This window comes from Macaca nemestrina, chromosome 16 (assembly GCF_043159975.1).
Source record: "Macaca nemestrina isolate mMacNem1 chromosome 16, mMacNem.hap1, whole genome shotgun sequence".
Taxonomy (NCBI): Eukaryota; Metazoa; Chordata; class Mammalia; order Primates; family Cercopithecidae; genus Macaca; species Macaca nemestrina.
The window spans coordinates 69,447,142-69,465,967 of record NC_092140.1 but is presented as its reverse complement, the minus strand read 5'-3'; positions in this window follow the sequence as shown (position 1 = coordinate 69,465,967).

Sequence of the window (18,826 nt, the reverse complement as noted above, 5' to 3'; positions counted from 1 at the left end):
TTTTCCACTTATCCTCTTACATGCATTGTTTTTCAGAGTACTCTACATAACTGACTGACTTGCAAATCTCTGCCTCACAGTTCATTTCCTAGGGAAATTGGCCTAAGATGCTGTACTAGTAGGCAAAGTACAATTTTTCTGGTCTATATATGATTTCAGTGTCTTGAATAGATTTTCTGCTTCATTTACTTTTTAGTCCTAATGAGCCTTGAATTATATCAGCAGGAAATGTTATGCCAGCACAGTTCAGCGGAAAGCCTCTGAAATTCCCTTCCTTCCAAGTGATCAGGATTTCTTCATTTATTAATTCATATTTTGTATTTCTTTATCGTTTATTCCCAGGTTTTTGTTTGCTTGTTTTGAAGAGTTAATACTTATGGCAATTACAACACTTTATCTTGATTTCTTTATGCGTTAAATAAGCAGAATTGTACTTGCAAGAGTGTTGTGAGGAATAAATAAAACAATACATGCAAATCGTTTTTAAGAGCACAACTCAGAGATATCATTGTTATTCTGTAGCTCCTCTTTTCTGTAGTTCAATATAAGGATGTTCATGTCCTTGGCACATGAGACCTTCTATGGTATAGTACCAGTAACTCAGCAAAACATTTATTGTAGAGCTGTTAAGCCTATTCTGTGGTACTAGTATCTCCAAAAAAATCAAGAGAAAGGTTGATAAAAATAACTCGCTTTTGAAAAAGGAAGATTTTCTTTGCCTTATTCCCATGTAATCAATATATTTATAGAGAGTAAACAATTTGAGTGAGAGAAGATATACATTTTTTGCTTCCCAAAATACACAAATGCACACACACACACACACACACACACACACCCTGATAGGTAGATTAGATAAATAGCTATCTAGATGGACAGATGATAGATGGGTAGATAAACAGGTAGATGACAGATAGTCACATAGATGGTTGACAGAGACATGATACATAAATAGATAGATAATAGATAGATTACATAAATAGAGAGATACATAGACAGATGATAGATGGGTAGAAAGATGGGTAGATGACAGGTAGGGAGATGATTGCTAGAGAGATTATTGATACATTGATAGATGATAATAAGATAGATAGATAGATAGATAGATAGATAGATAGATAGATAGATAGATAGATAGAAAGAAAGACAGATGATGGATAGATAGTGGATTTGGGTCCACCTTGCTTATGGAAACCTAAGGGTAGACAGAATAGGACCAAGAAAAATATATTCCAAAAAAATACAAATAACTAGGTACTGCAAATTTTATTCACTCATCTTTTCAGTGGAAGGACTTTTTGTTGTATTCTTTCTTTCCAAACCAGTTAGTAACCATCAAAAAACTTGAGAATAATTAAAAACAAAACAAAACAACAAAACCACACAGAAAAAAACAGTTTGTGCAGTTTGATAGTTTCTTACAAAACTTAAAGTACTTTTAACACAGGATCTGATAATCATACTCCTTGGTATTTACTAAAATGAACTGAAAACTTATGTTCACATAAAAACCTGCACAAAAATGTTTATAGCTGTTTTATTCATAATTGTCAAAGCTTACATCCAAACAATGGAATATTAGTGCTAAAAATGAACTATGAAATCATGAAAATACAAGGAGGAAATTAAATGCATATTACTAAGTGAAATCAGCCAGTCTGAAAAAGCTACATACTGTTTGGAAATGGCCAAACTATGGAAACAGTAAAAAGAACAGTGGTTGCCAGGAATTAGGAATAAGAGAGAGATGAAAATGTAGAGTACAGAAGAATTTTTAGAACAGTGAAAATACATTATAATGCTATAACAATGGATGCATGTCATTACACCTTTGTCCAAACCTATAGAATGTACAACACCAAGAGTGAACCCTAATGTAAACTACAATGGGCATTAGGCGATACGGAAAATTTGTGTACCTTGCCTCAATTTTTTTCTCTGGATCTAAGATTGTTCTAAACAGATAATGTTTTTACAAATGAGTTTATGAGTGAAAAATATACTACTGTTTAAAGCAGAAGTCAGCATTTTTTTTCCCTAAAGGGCCATAGAGTACATAATTTTGGCTTTGCAAGTCACCTAAAGTCTCTTGTGTGTATTATTCACTGTGCTTTGTTTTGTCCTTGCTTGCTTTTTACAACTCTTTAAAAATGTTAAAACCATTTGTAGTTCATGTGCTGTACAAAACAGGCCATAGGCTGAGTTGTACTTGTGGGCTTTAGTTTGCTAACTTTAATTCTAGAGTTTTCTCTGTATTGTATATTCTGTAAATGTAAGTGTAATGAAAAATGAACTGACATGATATGGGTCCAGCAAATGAATAAATAGTGCTCTATGTTAATAAACATGACCTCTGTCAATTTAGTGAAATGTGGTTTGTGTGCATAGGAGAGTATACTCCTTGTCTGAGTTGTAAATGATCAAATGAGTCTGGATGGGTAAAATTGGAGTGAGTGTCAATATATTCGCTGTGACTTGGCACCACTCATTTTAGACACAGAGTGACACCTTGGGCAAAGAAAACCAAAGATAACCAAATTTTTGGCTATTTCCTCTTAAGAAATTACTTCAGTACATCTAAGCATTTTTTGAAAGATAACAAAAAACAGTAACAATAAGAAAACCATGGACTGTAATGATGGTGACAGCTTACAAAATTATATTGCTTACGTTTTCTAAACTTAACTGAACTGACACTGGCTCATTGTCAGAAATGATATGGTCTTGGCATTCTGTGCTATAAGTCGTTGACACATGGGTATGAAATTTGAATAATGTTATAAAATAAAACCAAGAATATTCATTTTTTTCTGAGAAATACCATATGAAAGAGTTTTCCCTAAAATTATGATAAAAATAAATACAAATTTTATTTAGAGTCATCAGAAGCTTAAACAACAACAACAAAAATCTGTGTGCCTTAGGCAGTTTGTAATGATTAGCACAATCTATTCTGTATTCTTTAAACTTATTTTCAATACCAAATTCTAACCAACATGGTGACAATGATGATGCTGATGGTTAGAATAATAGCCTAATTTAACTATACAATGTATCATTTTTATACATTGCAAGAATTGCAAATAACTTGGATTTTGTATCCTCTGCCACCTCCAAATACATTTTCAGATTAAAAGGAAGCAGAAATCAGTCTTGTATTTGATGCATTTATCCTTTTCACTTAACCACATGAAAAGGTAGTTCAAGAATCTGTTGAAATCAAAGTAAAATTTATAATGATTAAGAGCTCCAGGCCTGTGCCTTAAAAATTGCTATTACAGCAATGAAGACAAGTGGACAGTCAAGTATTTGAACAATACCTTAAAATATAAAAATACGCATTAACCTAGAAAAGGAGAAGTCTTAAATAACTAACCTTTAGAATTTACAATAAATCTTGGAAAATCGTGGGCAAGAAATAATGTCTATCGCTCTATTGCAATATTTTTGAAATGTGCTTTTTCGATATCTCAGCAGTAGTGTTGTCTCAACATTCCAGAGAATAGGTTTAGGGTAGTTTTCATAGTTGGAAACACAAATTCTGAATAGCTCAACTATTCATTTTTTAAAGGTTGGGTTTTGTATTTCCAGAATTTAATGTAACATTTTTCAAATTGTCCTTATATGTACGTACCATTTTTCCCTGTAAACCAAGAAGAAACAAGAAAATGGAGAAGTTATGGGGCCTCCCTTCAAAGTGAGTCAGAGAGAGAAAAAAAAGTGTAAAACATAGACCTCTTTTCTTTAAATTTTAGGTGTTATTCACTGAAGGATGTTATATAACTTCTGTCATTATTGATTTTTTGTACACGTAAGAAGAAAAATTTGGTCTCACAAGTATTACCATATAAAATCACTGGAAAGGTGTATAAATAGCAAAAAAGCTATTTTTTTTTCTTAGCATGAGACAATTCAATTTTGCTGTTAAGAAACTACTATAATTTGAGTAGTCACAAGTATTATTACTCAGTTTTGAATGATGCTGTGCATTTTTTTTCTTTTGAGAGACATTTTGAGTGTCAACATTTTAGTTGTTTGCATTCATAAGTTTTGAAAAGTTTAGTCTAATTATTGCAATTGAATTATAAACAATGCACTCTTAATACAAAAACTATTTTTAGGAGTCAAGACTATTGAATGATTTGTCACATTGAGTTTCCGTTGTTGTACATTTCAAACAAGCTCTTGTGTATACAATTCTTTTCCATCAGCTGCTTCTTAAAAGCATAAAGCCAATTGTGCATTTAAGCTAGAAAATGAACCTCAGGGCATGCCCATCTGTCTAAACTTATAAGCACATTTCCAACAGAGTTATAAGGACAGATTGTTCTTTAACTGAGGTGATAGATGTGAATGGTTAAGAAAATATTAATTATGAAGAGTACACAGTTTTAATGCATTGTTCTCCATTTCTACAATCATATTTTGAAGAGATATTGTTAACTTTGGAGAATTATTACTATTATTATCAAAACGACATTGGCATTACGGTGTTTACAGATTAAAAAAGGTAACTACAATCACAAAAAGTGCATTAAAGAGACAACTAAACATTGCAGAAATAAAGACTATATATACATGGCTGACAAAGCATATGCTTATCTCTTGCAAATTAAAATAAAGTTAAGGTGCATGAATTCTGTTTTCAATAAAAAGTATACGTCAAAAATAAAACAGCATCATTACTATGTCTAATGCAAGTAAATACAGTATTGAGTCATCCTTGCAATGACATTTTTACCTCACTAGTAGCCCATGATACTCATAAAATGAGAAATAACATGAGCTACGATGAAAACCTATAAGGTATGTCTCTTATGATCTCACTCATATGTGGAATCTTAAAAAAGATGGTCTCACAGAAGTATAGCATAGAATAGTAGTTACCAAGGGCCAGGAAGTATAAGGGGGAGAAGGCGATAGGCAGAGGTTGGTCAGCAGATTCAAAGTTATAGTTAGGTAGGAGGAATATGTTCTAGTGTTCCATGACATAGAAAGGTGACTATAGTTAATAATATCACGTATTTTAAAATAACTAAATGAGAGATTTTTAATGTTCTCACTACAAATAAATGATAAATGGATAAATATTTTAGGTGATGTTGATGCTAATTACCTTAATTTGGCCGGGCGCGGTGGCTCAAGCCTGTAATCCCAGCACTTTGGGAGGCCGAGACGGGCGGATCACGAGGTCAGGAAATCGAGACCATCCTGGCTAACACGGTGAAACCCCGTCTCTACTAAAATACAAAAAAAATTAGCCGGGCGAGGTGGCGGGCGCCTGTAGTCCCAGCTACTCGGGAGGCTGAGGCAGGAGAATGGCGTGAACCCGGGAGGCGGGGCTTCCAGTGAGCTGAGATCCGGCCATTGCACTCCAGCCTGGGCAACAGAGCTAGACTCCGTCTCAAAAAAAAAAAAAAAATTACCTTAATTTGATCATTGTACATTGTATATATGTATCAAAACATCACACTGAGCCTCATAAATATGCACATTATGCATCAATTTTAAATAAAATAATACTTAAAAAATACAATTTATATGTATAATAAGGCAGAATAAAAGAAATTATCTCTACAACTAAATTAGTCAGTTAAAGGATTATTCTAAATTGTGAGGAGCATCATCATCAGAGCGTCTTACTCACAGAAAAAACAAGTTTCTGTGAGTAGAGTAAATGTGAACCAAGAGAGAAAAACGTTCAAAGTTTATGTTAAACAATCACTTGCCTTCTGCTTTGTGAGGAAATAAAAAGCTTTCTCTACAATGAATTTTCTTTTGAAATACAAAGGTCGGTATTTGAATTAAAAGAATAGGGAATTGTTAAAAACTGTACAGCTTTCAAGTGAGGGTAAAAATTGGAAGGGGTGCGTATGTTAATGACAGCAAGAATTAGTCCACAAAAATGTGAGCATACAAAGTATTATTTTTCTTAATGTTTGGAAAATGGTTCATGAAATTAGGAGTAATCATTTAGGTTCATGGAGTGGTACCCAAAAACTTGCAATGATTTCCAGTAAGAGCAAGCAATTTATGTGTACTTCGTAAAATTATCCTGTTTCTTTGCATATGCTTTTGTGCACCCAAAATCCTCATTTTGACCTAAAAATTTTCCTCTGAAAACAAACAAATGAATATTTCCCTGTGTTTACAAAATTACGGTACTCTAGTTATGGATTAAAAACATAGGCTTTTAATTGTTTTATTATCTAATTTGTATTATCGTAATTTACAGTCTTTACTGGAATAAAGATTGCCGTCTTGGTTGACCTGATTTTTAATTTTATAGAAAATTAAATAACAGTTTGTACTCTCTTTAGTGAGCTTTTCCTACTTAATACTATACATGTGGGATTTATCCATATTGCAGATAATAATTTTAAATATTAATTATATATTTTTATTTATATATTGTTATAGTTCACAACAGGTGTTAAAGAAATATTAGCTATCATCAGTAGCATTTCTATCCTCGTCCCTCTCTTTTTTTCTTTCCACATTTTTCTCCTCCTCTTTCGCATTGCTTTCTCATTCATAGAGCAGGATTTTCCCTCTTTCCTTGGTTTATACTTGTTCGGGGGAATAATATTCCCCAGCTAATTCATAAAAGTGGATCCATGGGCAGTATTTCTTTGAAGATGCTGTCCATCAGAAAATTAATTTATTCTATAATCTCACATGATTAAAATAGAAAGTCAACAAGAACATGTACTGGGGAAAGGATACCCTTTTCAATAAATGGTGTTGGAAAAATTGGATTGCCATATGCAAAATAATGAAACTGGACCCCTACGCCTCATCATATATAAACTCAACTCAAGGTGGATTAAAGACTCAAATTCAAAACCCCAAACTAAAAAATGCTAGAAGAAAACCTAGGGAAAGTCTCCTGGACAATGGTCTAGACAAGACCTCAAAAGGTCTTGACTAAGACTTCAAAAGCACTGGCAACAAAACCAAAAATAGATAAACAGGACTTAGTTAAACTAAAATGTTTCTGCACAGCAAAAATAATGATCAACAGGATGAACAGACAACTTGCAGAATGAGACACAATATTTGCAAACTATACATCCAACAGGGAACTAATATCCAGCATTTCCAAGGAACAAAAACAACTCAACAAAAACAACCAAAATAACCCCAAATAATTTTACTGAAAACTGTGCAAATGACATGGGTAGACATTTTTCGAAAGAAGATACACAAATAACCCAAAAGCATATGGAAAAATGCTCAGTGCCACTAATAATGAGAGAAATGCAAATCAAAACCACAATGAGATATCATCTTGCACCAGTCAAAATTGCTATTAATAAAAAGATAAAAAGAAAAAAAAAGATATTTGGGAAGATGTAGAAAAAAGAGAACACACTCATACACTGTTGGTGGGAACATACCAGTACAACCTCTATGGAAAAAAAGTACAGAAATTTCTCAAACAATTACAAATAGAACTAACATTTGATCCAGCAATCCCACTACTGGGTATCTATCCAATAGAAAAGAAATTATTATACCCAAAATATATGAACTGCGCCCATATGTTTATTGCAGCACTATTTACATTAGCAAAGATAAGAAATCAATCTAAGAGTCAACCTGTGGAAATTTTGATTTTTTAATGTGGTATATACACACAATAGGATACTATTTATCCATGGAAAAGAATAAAATTGTGTTTTTTCCAGTAACATGGATGGAACTGGAGGCCATTATCCTAAATAAAACAACTAAGACACAGAAAGAAATATACCAAATATTCTCACAACTACCACATATTCTCACTTGTAAGTGGGAACTAAATAATGTGCACACATGGACGTAGAGGGTAGAATGATAGACAATGGAGATTTGAATTGGTACAGGTGGGAGGAGGATTAATGATGAGAAATTACTTAATGAGTAAAATGTACATTTTTTCAGGTCATGGATACACTAAAAGCCCTGACTGCAACACTATGTAATACATCCATGTAACAAAATTACACTTGTACTCCAAATTTAAACAAATACAAATTTTAAAAAGAAAAAAAAGAAATATACACTATACATTGTTTTCACTAAGAATTTTGAAGCTGTGGCTCCTTTTTCTTCTCCCTTTTCGTGTTTGAATTAGATGTTTTATTTTTCTTGTGTACTATTTCTTTCATGCTGGAAGGATTTAAAATCTTTATTTTATTCCAGGTGTTTTGAAAATTCACATTGCTACATGCTTCCAACTGGCTTTTTCTTTTGTTTACTTCCAGGGTTTTTCCTGGGTCCTTTCACTCTTGGGATTTATTACTTATTGTCTGAAAATATTTTCTTGTATCACTCTTTGACTATTTTCTCTCTTGTTTTATACATTCTTTTTCAGAATACATTGTTAGTTTGATGTCAAATCTCTTGAATTTTATCTATTTTTTCTCTTTTCTATGTCTCAAATTTCCTATTTTCAGTGATGTCATCATTCGATGTTCTCATATGTCTAGTAAATTATTTACCTTGGCCATAATAGTTTTTTCTCACATTCAATGTTTTTTTTTTTTTTTCCAATCTGTTTTTTGGGGGATCATAGATCCAATAACTTTTCTCTCTGAAGACAGTAATCATAGTTTAATTTTTGACACTTTATTTTACAGTTTTTACTGTCTTTTCTGCTCTATATTGTTTTTGTTTCAGTGTAGTTTCGACTTTGTCTTTCCTGATGGAGTCTTTCAACAAATTCTACTGATTCTTTTTGCCATTTAACATGTAAGAAGAGTTAAGTGCTAAAAAAGATGACTGGCAAGGGAAGGTTTCCTTATCTGATGAAATTAAGTGCAGGATTTTCAGGAAGTCAGAAAGTTTTGTGGAGTTCTCCTAAATGGCTGTATCCATAGGTTTACTCTCTGAGACTAATTTTTCCACGTAACAATCATCTAACTGACAGACTACAGGAAATAATCCTGTCGGGTTCTCGCTATTTAGCTAATCTTTATTTACTAGCTTGCTTTCTCTCTCATAGTTTAGTTCTGCCCTTTACTTTGCCTCTCAGTTCAGATAAGTTTGCTTCAATTTTTCCAATTTGTCTACTTCCCTATCCTAGAATGAACTGGGTAGAGAAGATATCTTGGTTTTAGAATTGTTTTAGCTCTCTGGCAGTTTAACTGTTCTTTGTATCTAGTCTTTAGAACAGCCTCCTGCCTTTGTACCCGTTTTTATCCCTCTACTCCACAGTACCTCATGTCACTGCTTTCTACATATTTCAGGAGTTCTTCAGGGAAAACTGTCTTGTTTCTAATTAGCTCCCTCTCTGCAGGTTACTACCATTTCACTGTATTATCACTTAACTATATGCAGTAAAGTCAATGCCAACTCTCTCCACTTCCAACTATTATGCCTTAAAGTTATTATTCTTGTATAGTCTCATGAAATATAATTTTTTCTGAATTTTTTTGTTTTTTATGATTTTCAAATAAAGGAATGAACACATATTCTTTACACTGACACCTTAAAATTGTATAATTTTTAATCAAATAATTTTGATAATGTTTGATAATTTCTGATATTTACATATATATTTTACATACTTTTGTTTTCTTTTTGTTTGTTTTCATTAAATTTATAGTCATTCAGGTATTTGATGATTGTTGGAGGATCACAGTACAATTGAGTGATATGAAATTTTGTTGCAAAATATATACATTTGTCTTATGCTTTTAACATAAACTTTCAATATCTGAGTACAGATACATACATGCTTTCTTCTTATCTATTTACACACCTGATAACAGTTTATTACAAATTACATTGAAAAATAATTATTAAAATGTCAAAATTACTAGTTAGTATAGTGGTAATAAGTTAGACTCTTAAATTGCACGTCATGTCCCGTTAGCCTAAAGTTATAAGCACCTACTAGTTGTTCTAAATTAAAAGCATTTTGGACAAAATCACTCATAAATAGACATAAGAATATTGGTCGATTGCACTCAGGTAAAATTTTTGCACCTGAATTTATTGACTTGAATTACATATTTTAAAACTTGGTTTGTAAATACGGCCCAGAGATTGAAATTTGGGGTAATTTTTTTAAAACTGTTTATTTGCTATACATATCGTCTCCATCCATGTATTTTTTTCCAGCTTTTCTATTATGGGTATGATTGCATAGTCCTTGAGCTCAGAGGGTAGAAGTATCCCTTAAACTCACCTGCATTCATACATATTCTTCTGTTAGATATTACCAACATCACGTAAATTGTTCTGTGTCTCATCAGTGCTTAATCAACAAATTTTATGTTTTCACGCTTATCTAATCACAGTTGAGTGCCTTACAGAGAGGCAGAGGAAAAATAAACAGACATTCTAAAATGCACTGAAGAATTCTGCTGTATTGTTATGTTTCAACTTTTTCCAACACAGACTACTCTGAAAAAAAAGTAACACTTTGTTTCAGTTATTTCTGAAGAGTAACAAGAATTTTATATTTAACTCCCTTGTCATTTAAATGTGCTCTTTACTTTTCTTTACTTAACCAATAGTTAAAAATTCCGAAAAAATCCCATCATTTTACTGAAATGCCCATGCTGACAAACTAGATAGAAATACATCTTCATAAATGTTTATATTTGAGAGTTAATTTTTCATATTTTGAGTCACTTTATATCATTACATAGTAAATATTTCATTGGGCATTCCTGAAGGCTCAATTTTCTGAACCATTGCTCATGATATAATTCTTAAAATGTAACAAAATTAATTATTGTATTTGGATGTTTTTAATTGAAAAACATTGCCATAAGGACATTTCTTTATATTTCAGGAAGATTCATGCAATCATAGGAGTGTATAAGTATTTTCCTAATTGAAATATAACTAAATTATAATCCTAACTTTATCCCATATTGAAAAATCACATTTAGGAGCATATCCTCATTAGAGATGTAACAATTTAATCAAAAGAATTAAAAGAATCTATCAACATGACCAAATGTCATTAATGTATAGTCAGCTAGAATATATAATTTGATGTAATGTAAACAATACTCCAGGGGAGAAGGAAAATAATTCAGTTAACCATCTCTTCATACTTAGGGTCACATCTAAAATTGATTATTTTTTATATCTGAAGAACCGCTTGTTGTTGCAATTCACACCATTTCAAGATCTGTACCCAAAGCAAATTTTTACAGTACAATTATCGAAAGGATATAAAAGAGTTAGTAACAAAAAATGCTGACACATCCGTAACTAGGCTCCTGCAACCAGGCTTTGCTATAATAAAGCACAGTTTTATTAAGCACTTAATTAATTGTCACATTAAAATGATAGGGGCCCAACTCATAAAAATGACTTATGAGAATGCAGGCTCCTTTTGCTATGTTAACTGAAAATGCAAACTGTACACACCATTTAATTAAGAAAAATGTAATCAAGCAGCAGATAGTGTGGGTGTTTAGCTTGAAAGCAAAACTTGCAGGTGTGAGAGGATAAAGAAATGTGATGATGCCACCATTAATTGAGAGTAGCATTCACTGCAAGTGGCTAGTAAGCTAAAGTTTCATAGGCATATCAAACCGAAATCAATAGAAATGCTCAAAGATTTGATGTTGCAGATTTACTTATTTTTAATTTTCACTTTAGAGTTGCCTCTAAGCCATGTATACAGCAAACCTAAATTCAGACCGCAGGCTCAGTGTCATTGGAGGCAATTATTTCAGAGGCAGCTTAATAATAGAAATATTTAACTTCTTATTCTATTTCAGATATCATACAAAGAGTTTTTTATAGATTAAATTTTTATTTCTCTCAACAATCTTTCATGTTCATTCCAGTTTTGCAAATGGAGGCTTAGGGGCATTAATAACTTTTCTAAAGCTACAAAACATGTCGTGGGAGACACAAATTCCTAACAGAGCCAATATGCATGACTGCACAGCCTGTGCTTTTAAACTTCATGCCCACAACCACTGTTTTTAATTTAAATGTCACCTTTAAGATAATGGTCATTTCCAAGATCTATTATATAAGATCTGGGCCAGAGTCTTATGTATGAATTACCCTAATTATTCTAAATTGCTGCCTAGAAAAATAAAAAAGGAGAAGTGATCATAACTATTCCAATGCTGCAGGTCTGATTGGAGAAAGGACAGGAAATATGGTTTTTTTCTGGTGGTTAATCTGGAACCCAGATAAAATAATCCTTTTAAACGTTGGTCAAATTTCCAAGCTTATCCTTGTGTCTTTTTGAGAATGCAGGACACTATCTACTATGCTGTTTATATTAATAAAATGAAAGCTATACTTTATTTTCCTAAAGCCGTAAGATTCTTTCGCTGGGCCTCCCAGAGAGCCATTCATTTCCATCATTAAATTATACTACAGTGGGTCATCTTATCCTCATAAAATGTTGTAAAGCAGAAGTGAGAAGAAAAGACAGACATTATTATGGGATTTGACATCATAGCTAATTCATTGGGTTCTTACAAATTTTTTATTGATGGTGATCTCAAAAAGTTCTAGTATACTTAATCATCATACAGATTTCTCACCAAGTTTCACCTTTTTTATCTTATTTACCAGGAAAGCGCACCTAAGTTTTAGCTCTAACATGTCTCTGAAGTTTGATTAATATAGTACTGTAGTATGATAATTTAATTATGTTTTGCAGAATATATTATTTCCCAAACTCAAAAATATTTTATGTTGTAATAACAAAGCTAGATAAAATAACATTTAATGTTAAAATGACATATTGTTAATCAAGTAGTTTTTTGATATAAACTTTATGTTTACTAGGTAGAACAATAAAACTTTAAAATTAACATTACAACTGTTATTTGTTCTAATGTCTTAAACACCAAATAATTAACTCTTTTTCATAAGATATAGCTAGACATTTGAAACAGGGTACTATGCAGATAATTGTAACTACATTAACTATCAATGTACCAGATAACGGAATGATACAGATTTTCTAAAAGAAAATTACAAAACATTTAAAAATTTGTAATGTAACATACTAGAAACATAATAAGGAGCAACTTGAGAGCCGTAACATAAGAAGTCAAGCAAAAAAAAAAAAATTTGAGACCAAAATTAACATTTTTCAAAGAAGGAAATTTTAATGATAAATTTACAATGGAATTTATAATTTAACAGTATGAAAAAAAAAAAAACTCTGAAAGTTAGTTTACCTGATATTCAATAAAGCATCTGTCCACAGATGATCTAAATGAAACATTGTAAACCTGCCATTTGGTTTTAAGTTCCTCAAGAATAGGTCGGGTGCGGTGGCTCACACCTACAATCCCAGCACATTGGGAGGCTGAGGTGGGCAGATCACCTGAGGTCAGCTTCCTATTGCTTATAATTCATACTTGTTTTTGCACTTGTAACCAATTCCTGTTTCAAACTAAAGGTGCAGGAGGGTGAGCTCTCTTCCCAGAAGTTGAGACACTTATCCTTTCCAAATTTGATTGAGTATTCAAGGTGGCAAGATACTTTATGGAGGTACCAGGATGTTTATCCACGACAGGTGTAAGTTTCATAGAGCCTCTCCACAAGAACACCTGCAAAGACTTTTAGCTCAGCTTGAAGGTGCATGTCAGGGTTGGCACCTTGAGCATTCTGCTGCTGTGAGGTAACTAGAGATTCTAAGACATATAAGGAGTGATTCATGACTCAAATGACACCGTGTCAGGTGACACTCATAGGCAGCACACTTTGACCCAAAACATATTTCCAGCCTTGGTCACTTTCAAAAAGTTCCTAAATTAGGGGAAATCAAGTTTCAGAATCCAAACATTCTTCTAAGGGACAACCTCCTTTAGAAACATCAGCTGGTTTTATGTACAACACATAAGGAGCATCCTCTTGTAAATACTTATGAAAATGTACTCACATACCCCAGGATGGTCATAGCAGCAATGGTTGAAATGAGAGTCCTTTAAAATGGCTAAAATTATTTGTGTGCACAACTGGAAATTTTCTGGTTTTAGAAACAGACAAATTGAGTAGGATTCTTACTACCACCTAGAAGTCTCTTAAAGAAATTCTGAGAAAATTGCCTTCTTTCAAGAAGTAAACAAAAATATATCTGAAACTATATTCAAATTTCAAAGGCTTCAGAAGCCTTCATCCTTCCTTTTCCAACTACTCCTCCTTCTCCTACACTACACATGTATGTCCTCTCTTATCTGGACTTTCCTGCTCTGATTTGCCTTCCCTTCTATAACTACCACCATCACCTAAGAAAACTTCATAGATTTCTGACACTCCTCCCTGAAATTCCTATTTTGGCAGCTCCTTTCAGGCTAAAACTCACAAAAAGAGGTGAGGCTGCTATTGTGTATACCCCTTAGACAAAGAATGAACCTAAGAATATCATAAAAGACTTCCTACATCTGCTCCAAAATCCCATAAGGTTTGCAAAATAACTTAATTTAATTGTCTGTACTTACGAGCCTGGATATTATGATGCTTATCAGTTAGTTCATATGCCGGTGTGAGAAGGCAGGGCCACCAAATGGTTCAAAAAGGAAAGCTGGTATAATCTGTTGGTAGATTTTCAAAAACAGAGAAGCCAACCATGAAATGGTCTGCACTTTAGCCAAGGCTTTTATGATGCTATTCTGTAGGTCTCTTCTAAAAAATGTAGATTGGAAGATAATTCAACAATATACTCAAATGCCAGACAAATCTGTGCTTGATTATTTTGAATGATTTGAAACAAATCTTTAAATGATATTCTAGAATGGCTAAGACTTGCATGATCATCAGAGTGATTCCGTTATAAATTCTACATGCCCCAGTGGCTTAAAAGAGGACTTAGTTACCTAGTTAAAAGACACCAACTTAATTGGGCAAATATATAAACCCACAAATTAGTAACCATGGCAGATTGACTTTATAGAACTGTTCAGAAAGAAGTCAAAACTAAGGCCTCAAAGGTTATAAATGGACAACTACAACTGACTAGTAAAATCAAACCTTTTAAGAAAAGACAGGTGCCTCATTTTAACTATTAAATGGATGTTTGCTTCTATTGTAAAAAGCCTGGCCATTTCAAAAAGGACTGTAGAAAACATAAAAGACAGCAGGACCAGTACAAAGACAGGATGCCATGAGATGAACAGGATTGCTCATAGGATCCAAAGGAGGCTTTCCCCTTCCTCCTGACAAGTGCCTTACGAGAAATGGAAATTTCCATAAGTGTGAAACAGATATATTCCCTAAGAGACACTGGGGCTGCTCTTTCTGTCCTAAACCCTACCAATTTAACTCGTACCCTTCCTCAGAGTAGTGAATTTGTACAAATGGAAGGAGTATCTAATTGACCTATGACTATATACAAGTTCAAACCCTTAGAATTCCAGGTAAGCTCACTCAGTGGCCATCATTCTTTTCTTGTGGTTCCCTCAGTTCCCATACATTTCTTAGGCTCAATGTACACATTTTCTTCTTTCTAAGTGGAGAAATGTGTTAAATTTGTAACAAAAGGAACAAACAGAACAGCTACAGAACAAGAACAAAACTATTAAAACTATGAAAATACAGACTGAACATTTTTTTTTTTTCTAAACTGGTTTTAATGAGTGGTATTGATGGCTTTGTCTCACTTAGGGTCTCAATTTTCCACTGACATTGGTAAAATACATTCAGTCACCCCATTTAAGTGGAAATAAACCTGATTAAACCTTTATCTAATATCAATAATATTCCCTAATGCCTAAAGAAATTGAAGGAATCAGACCCACAATAAAAGACTCTATTTAAATGGGTCTAATTATTTATTGCTCTAGCCCATATGGTACTCTGATAATTTCCATAAGGAAATCAAATGAGTATGACTGACATTTCTTACAAGATTTGAGAGCTATCAACATTTTGGTCCCAAGACATCCGGTGTTATCAAACCTCCTTACTCTTGACAGCAGTCACCACTTAAAGTAAGATATTTACTGTGGTTAATGTATGCAGTGCTTTTTAAATATTCTAGTACATCCAGTGAGTAAATACTTATTTGCCTTAACTTGGGTGACCCTCCAAGTGCCTGGACCATCATACCCCAAGGTAACACTGAGAGTCCTATATATTTTTATCATATATTGAAATAAGACTTGGCTGATAATACATTTCTCAGAGGGACCTCTGCTCATCTAATATGTGGATGAGCTCCTTTGTCGCCTGACTATGCAAATCTCAAAGGATGACAGCATGAAACTCTGAAAACAATTGCCATTTCAGGGATATAAAGTTTCTAGAGAGAAACTCCATATTTGCCAGATGCAGGTAAAATGCTTAAGACATTTAACTTCTAAGAAAGGATCGTTTATAAATAGAGAAAGTTTTAAAGGCATTCTAGTATTCCCCAAGCCCTTGACAAAGAAGCAATTTTAAGGATTTCTGGAAATGGCTGGATACTGACAGAATTGGATACTTAATTTTTCTTTAATAACTCAGCTTTTATATACCCTACTGAATGTGGACAGTCTGATCTTATTTTTTGTACTCTAGAGGGACTCAAATCCCTATGTTATCAAGAAAAATTTTACAATTGCCCCTGCCTTGGGGCATCCCAATTATAGCCTCTGTTTTCCCTGTTCATTCATGAAGACCAGGGAAATGGCTTGGGAGTCCTAACTCAGAAAAAATGATATTACAGCCAGAAACTTGATGCAGTCGATAGAAGGATGCTACTGTGCTTAAAAGAGCAACCTCTGGCACCACCTTGTTCTTTAAAACTATTGAAAATATAGTTATGGGATCCCCTCTTACTATCTATTTTTCCCACTTGGTGAAAATCCTTCTGAACTCACATCATACCCAACATTACTTTGTTAATTGACTTATTTCCTATGAAGTTCTCCTTCTGCCCTCACACTCTTATTATTTCTTGCTGTAATAATCTTACCCACCCATTCCTTTGCTTTTGTATACTGATGAGATGTCATATGATGGCATCACTCAGACCAGCCAACTTCTCACACCTACATAGGACCTACAAGAGAAATCTACAGATAATGCTGATGTAATTTGATTCACTAATGGTTTTTATTTGAAAGATCTGTTTGTGAGTTATCAGACTGGTTATGCCATAGTGCTTCTAAATGAGAATAAAGAACAATACTTTTCCAGATGTAAAATAAGTTAAGCAGGCAGAATTTGTTGCTGTAACTTGAGCTTGTCAACTAGAAAAGGAAAACATGGCTAACATTCATAATAATAATAGATATGCATTTAGAGTATTCCATGATATTGGCATGCTTTGGAAGCAACACAGTTTTGGACCTCAGCAGGTTAACCCACCAAAAATGTCAAAAACTCTCTGATCACTTGAAAGCAATTTCCAAACCCAAATTTATTGCTATCGTCAAAATCTGTGGTCACTCAAAACTAGATATTTCAGAGAGTAAAGACTATTTCACTGGTGTCATAGCATAGAATATATCCCAGAAGGTTACATCATAGAATAAATGTCTTGAAATGTCCTTACAGACTTATTGCTCATTTAGAACTTCATTAGACGAGGCATAAACAGTAGTTCCCAAGAAGAAAATAGACCTCTAGAAAGATAAAGGAGGCAAGTTTTCTCCAGAAACAGGCTTATGTTTTGAAACAATGGATTGATCTTTCCTATGGCTTCAGTTACAGTTTTTGCAATATGTTCATGAGCTGACTCACTGGAATTCAGACAAAATGATAGTATGAAGAAAGCAATATTATTGACAATAATTCTCTATTGTGCACAAGTTTTTATTCTCACTGCACTCTATGTTCCAAACACAATTCTCAATAATCCCTTTATAGTTCATATGGACATTTTCCTTTACTTTCAGGACCTTGTGAGATATGGCAATCGGATTTTATCCAGCTGCCTCCATCTCAGAGTTACAGATATGTCCTGGTGCTAATTTGTATGCTCTTTCATTGGGTTGAAGCATTTTCATGCTGAGGATCTATAGTCCAAATGTTACATAAATTGTTATTAGAAAAGATAATTCCTTCATGGGGAGTTCCATCTGATCTCCATAGCAACTGAGGAGCACATCTTACTTGTCTATTGAGTTGATCCATTTGCAACATTTGGCCTAATTTCCAACATTTCCATTGTGCCTATCACCCCCAATTCTCTGGACTGGCAGAATGCACCAGTGGTTTAAAAAAAAAAAAAAACTCAATTGGCAAAAGTAACTGAAGTTTTTAAACTTTCTCTGCTCAAAGTTCTCGCTTTGGTTCTGGCCAACCTGTGCTCTACTGAATTTGGAAAATACCAGTTTTATCCTTTTGAAATGATAACAGAAATGCCCGTGTGACTAGATGAAGGAGCTTCTGAAGCTGCACTTGTTAAAGGTATATTCTTCATTGTTGCCAAAGCCTCACAAAACATCTCTCTAGGAACTCCAAATGGATAAAGGATTCCTTTCATAGCAGCTCCCAGGAGATGAAAACATCAAAGATTATGGCCTACAATATGAAGACTGTGTTTACTGGGAAAAACATCAAATAAAAGATTAACTCCGACTTCCTTAAAAGGGACAACATCAGGTATTGCTGATCAATCTCTGTGCTGCAAACTTAAGGACACTTATTCATGGATTCATGTTTCTCATTTAAAAAAGGCATCCCAAAAAATGTGGAAATCTTGCATCACTGAGACCTTCACTTGAAACTGACCCTCAGTCTTCTTGACCACGATATCAAGTAGGCGAAATCTGTTTTACTCTAATTTCACCCAAGACATAGGACCAGGCATGTAAGCTCAGTTCTAAATGACTCTAATGATTACTGCATCTGAAATATTTGGTCCTTTTTTCCTTCTTCACAGGAGTATTTATGCCTTTAGCCCTCCTTCACA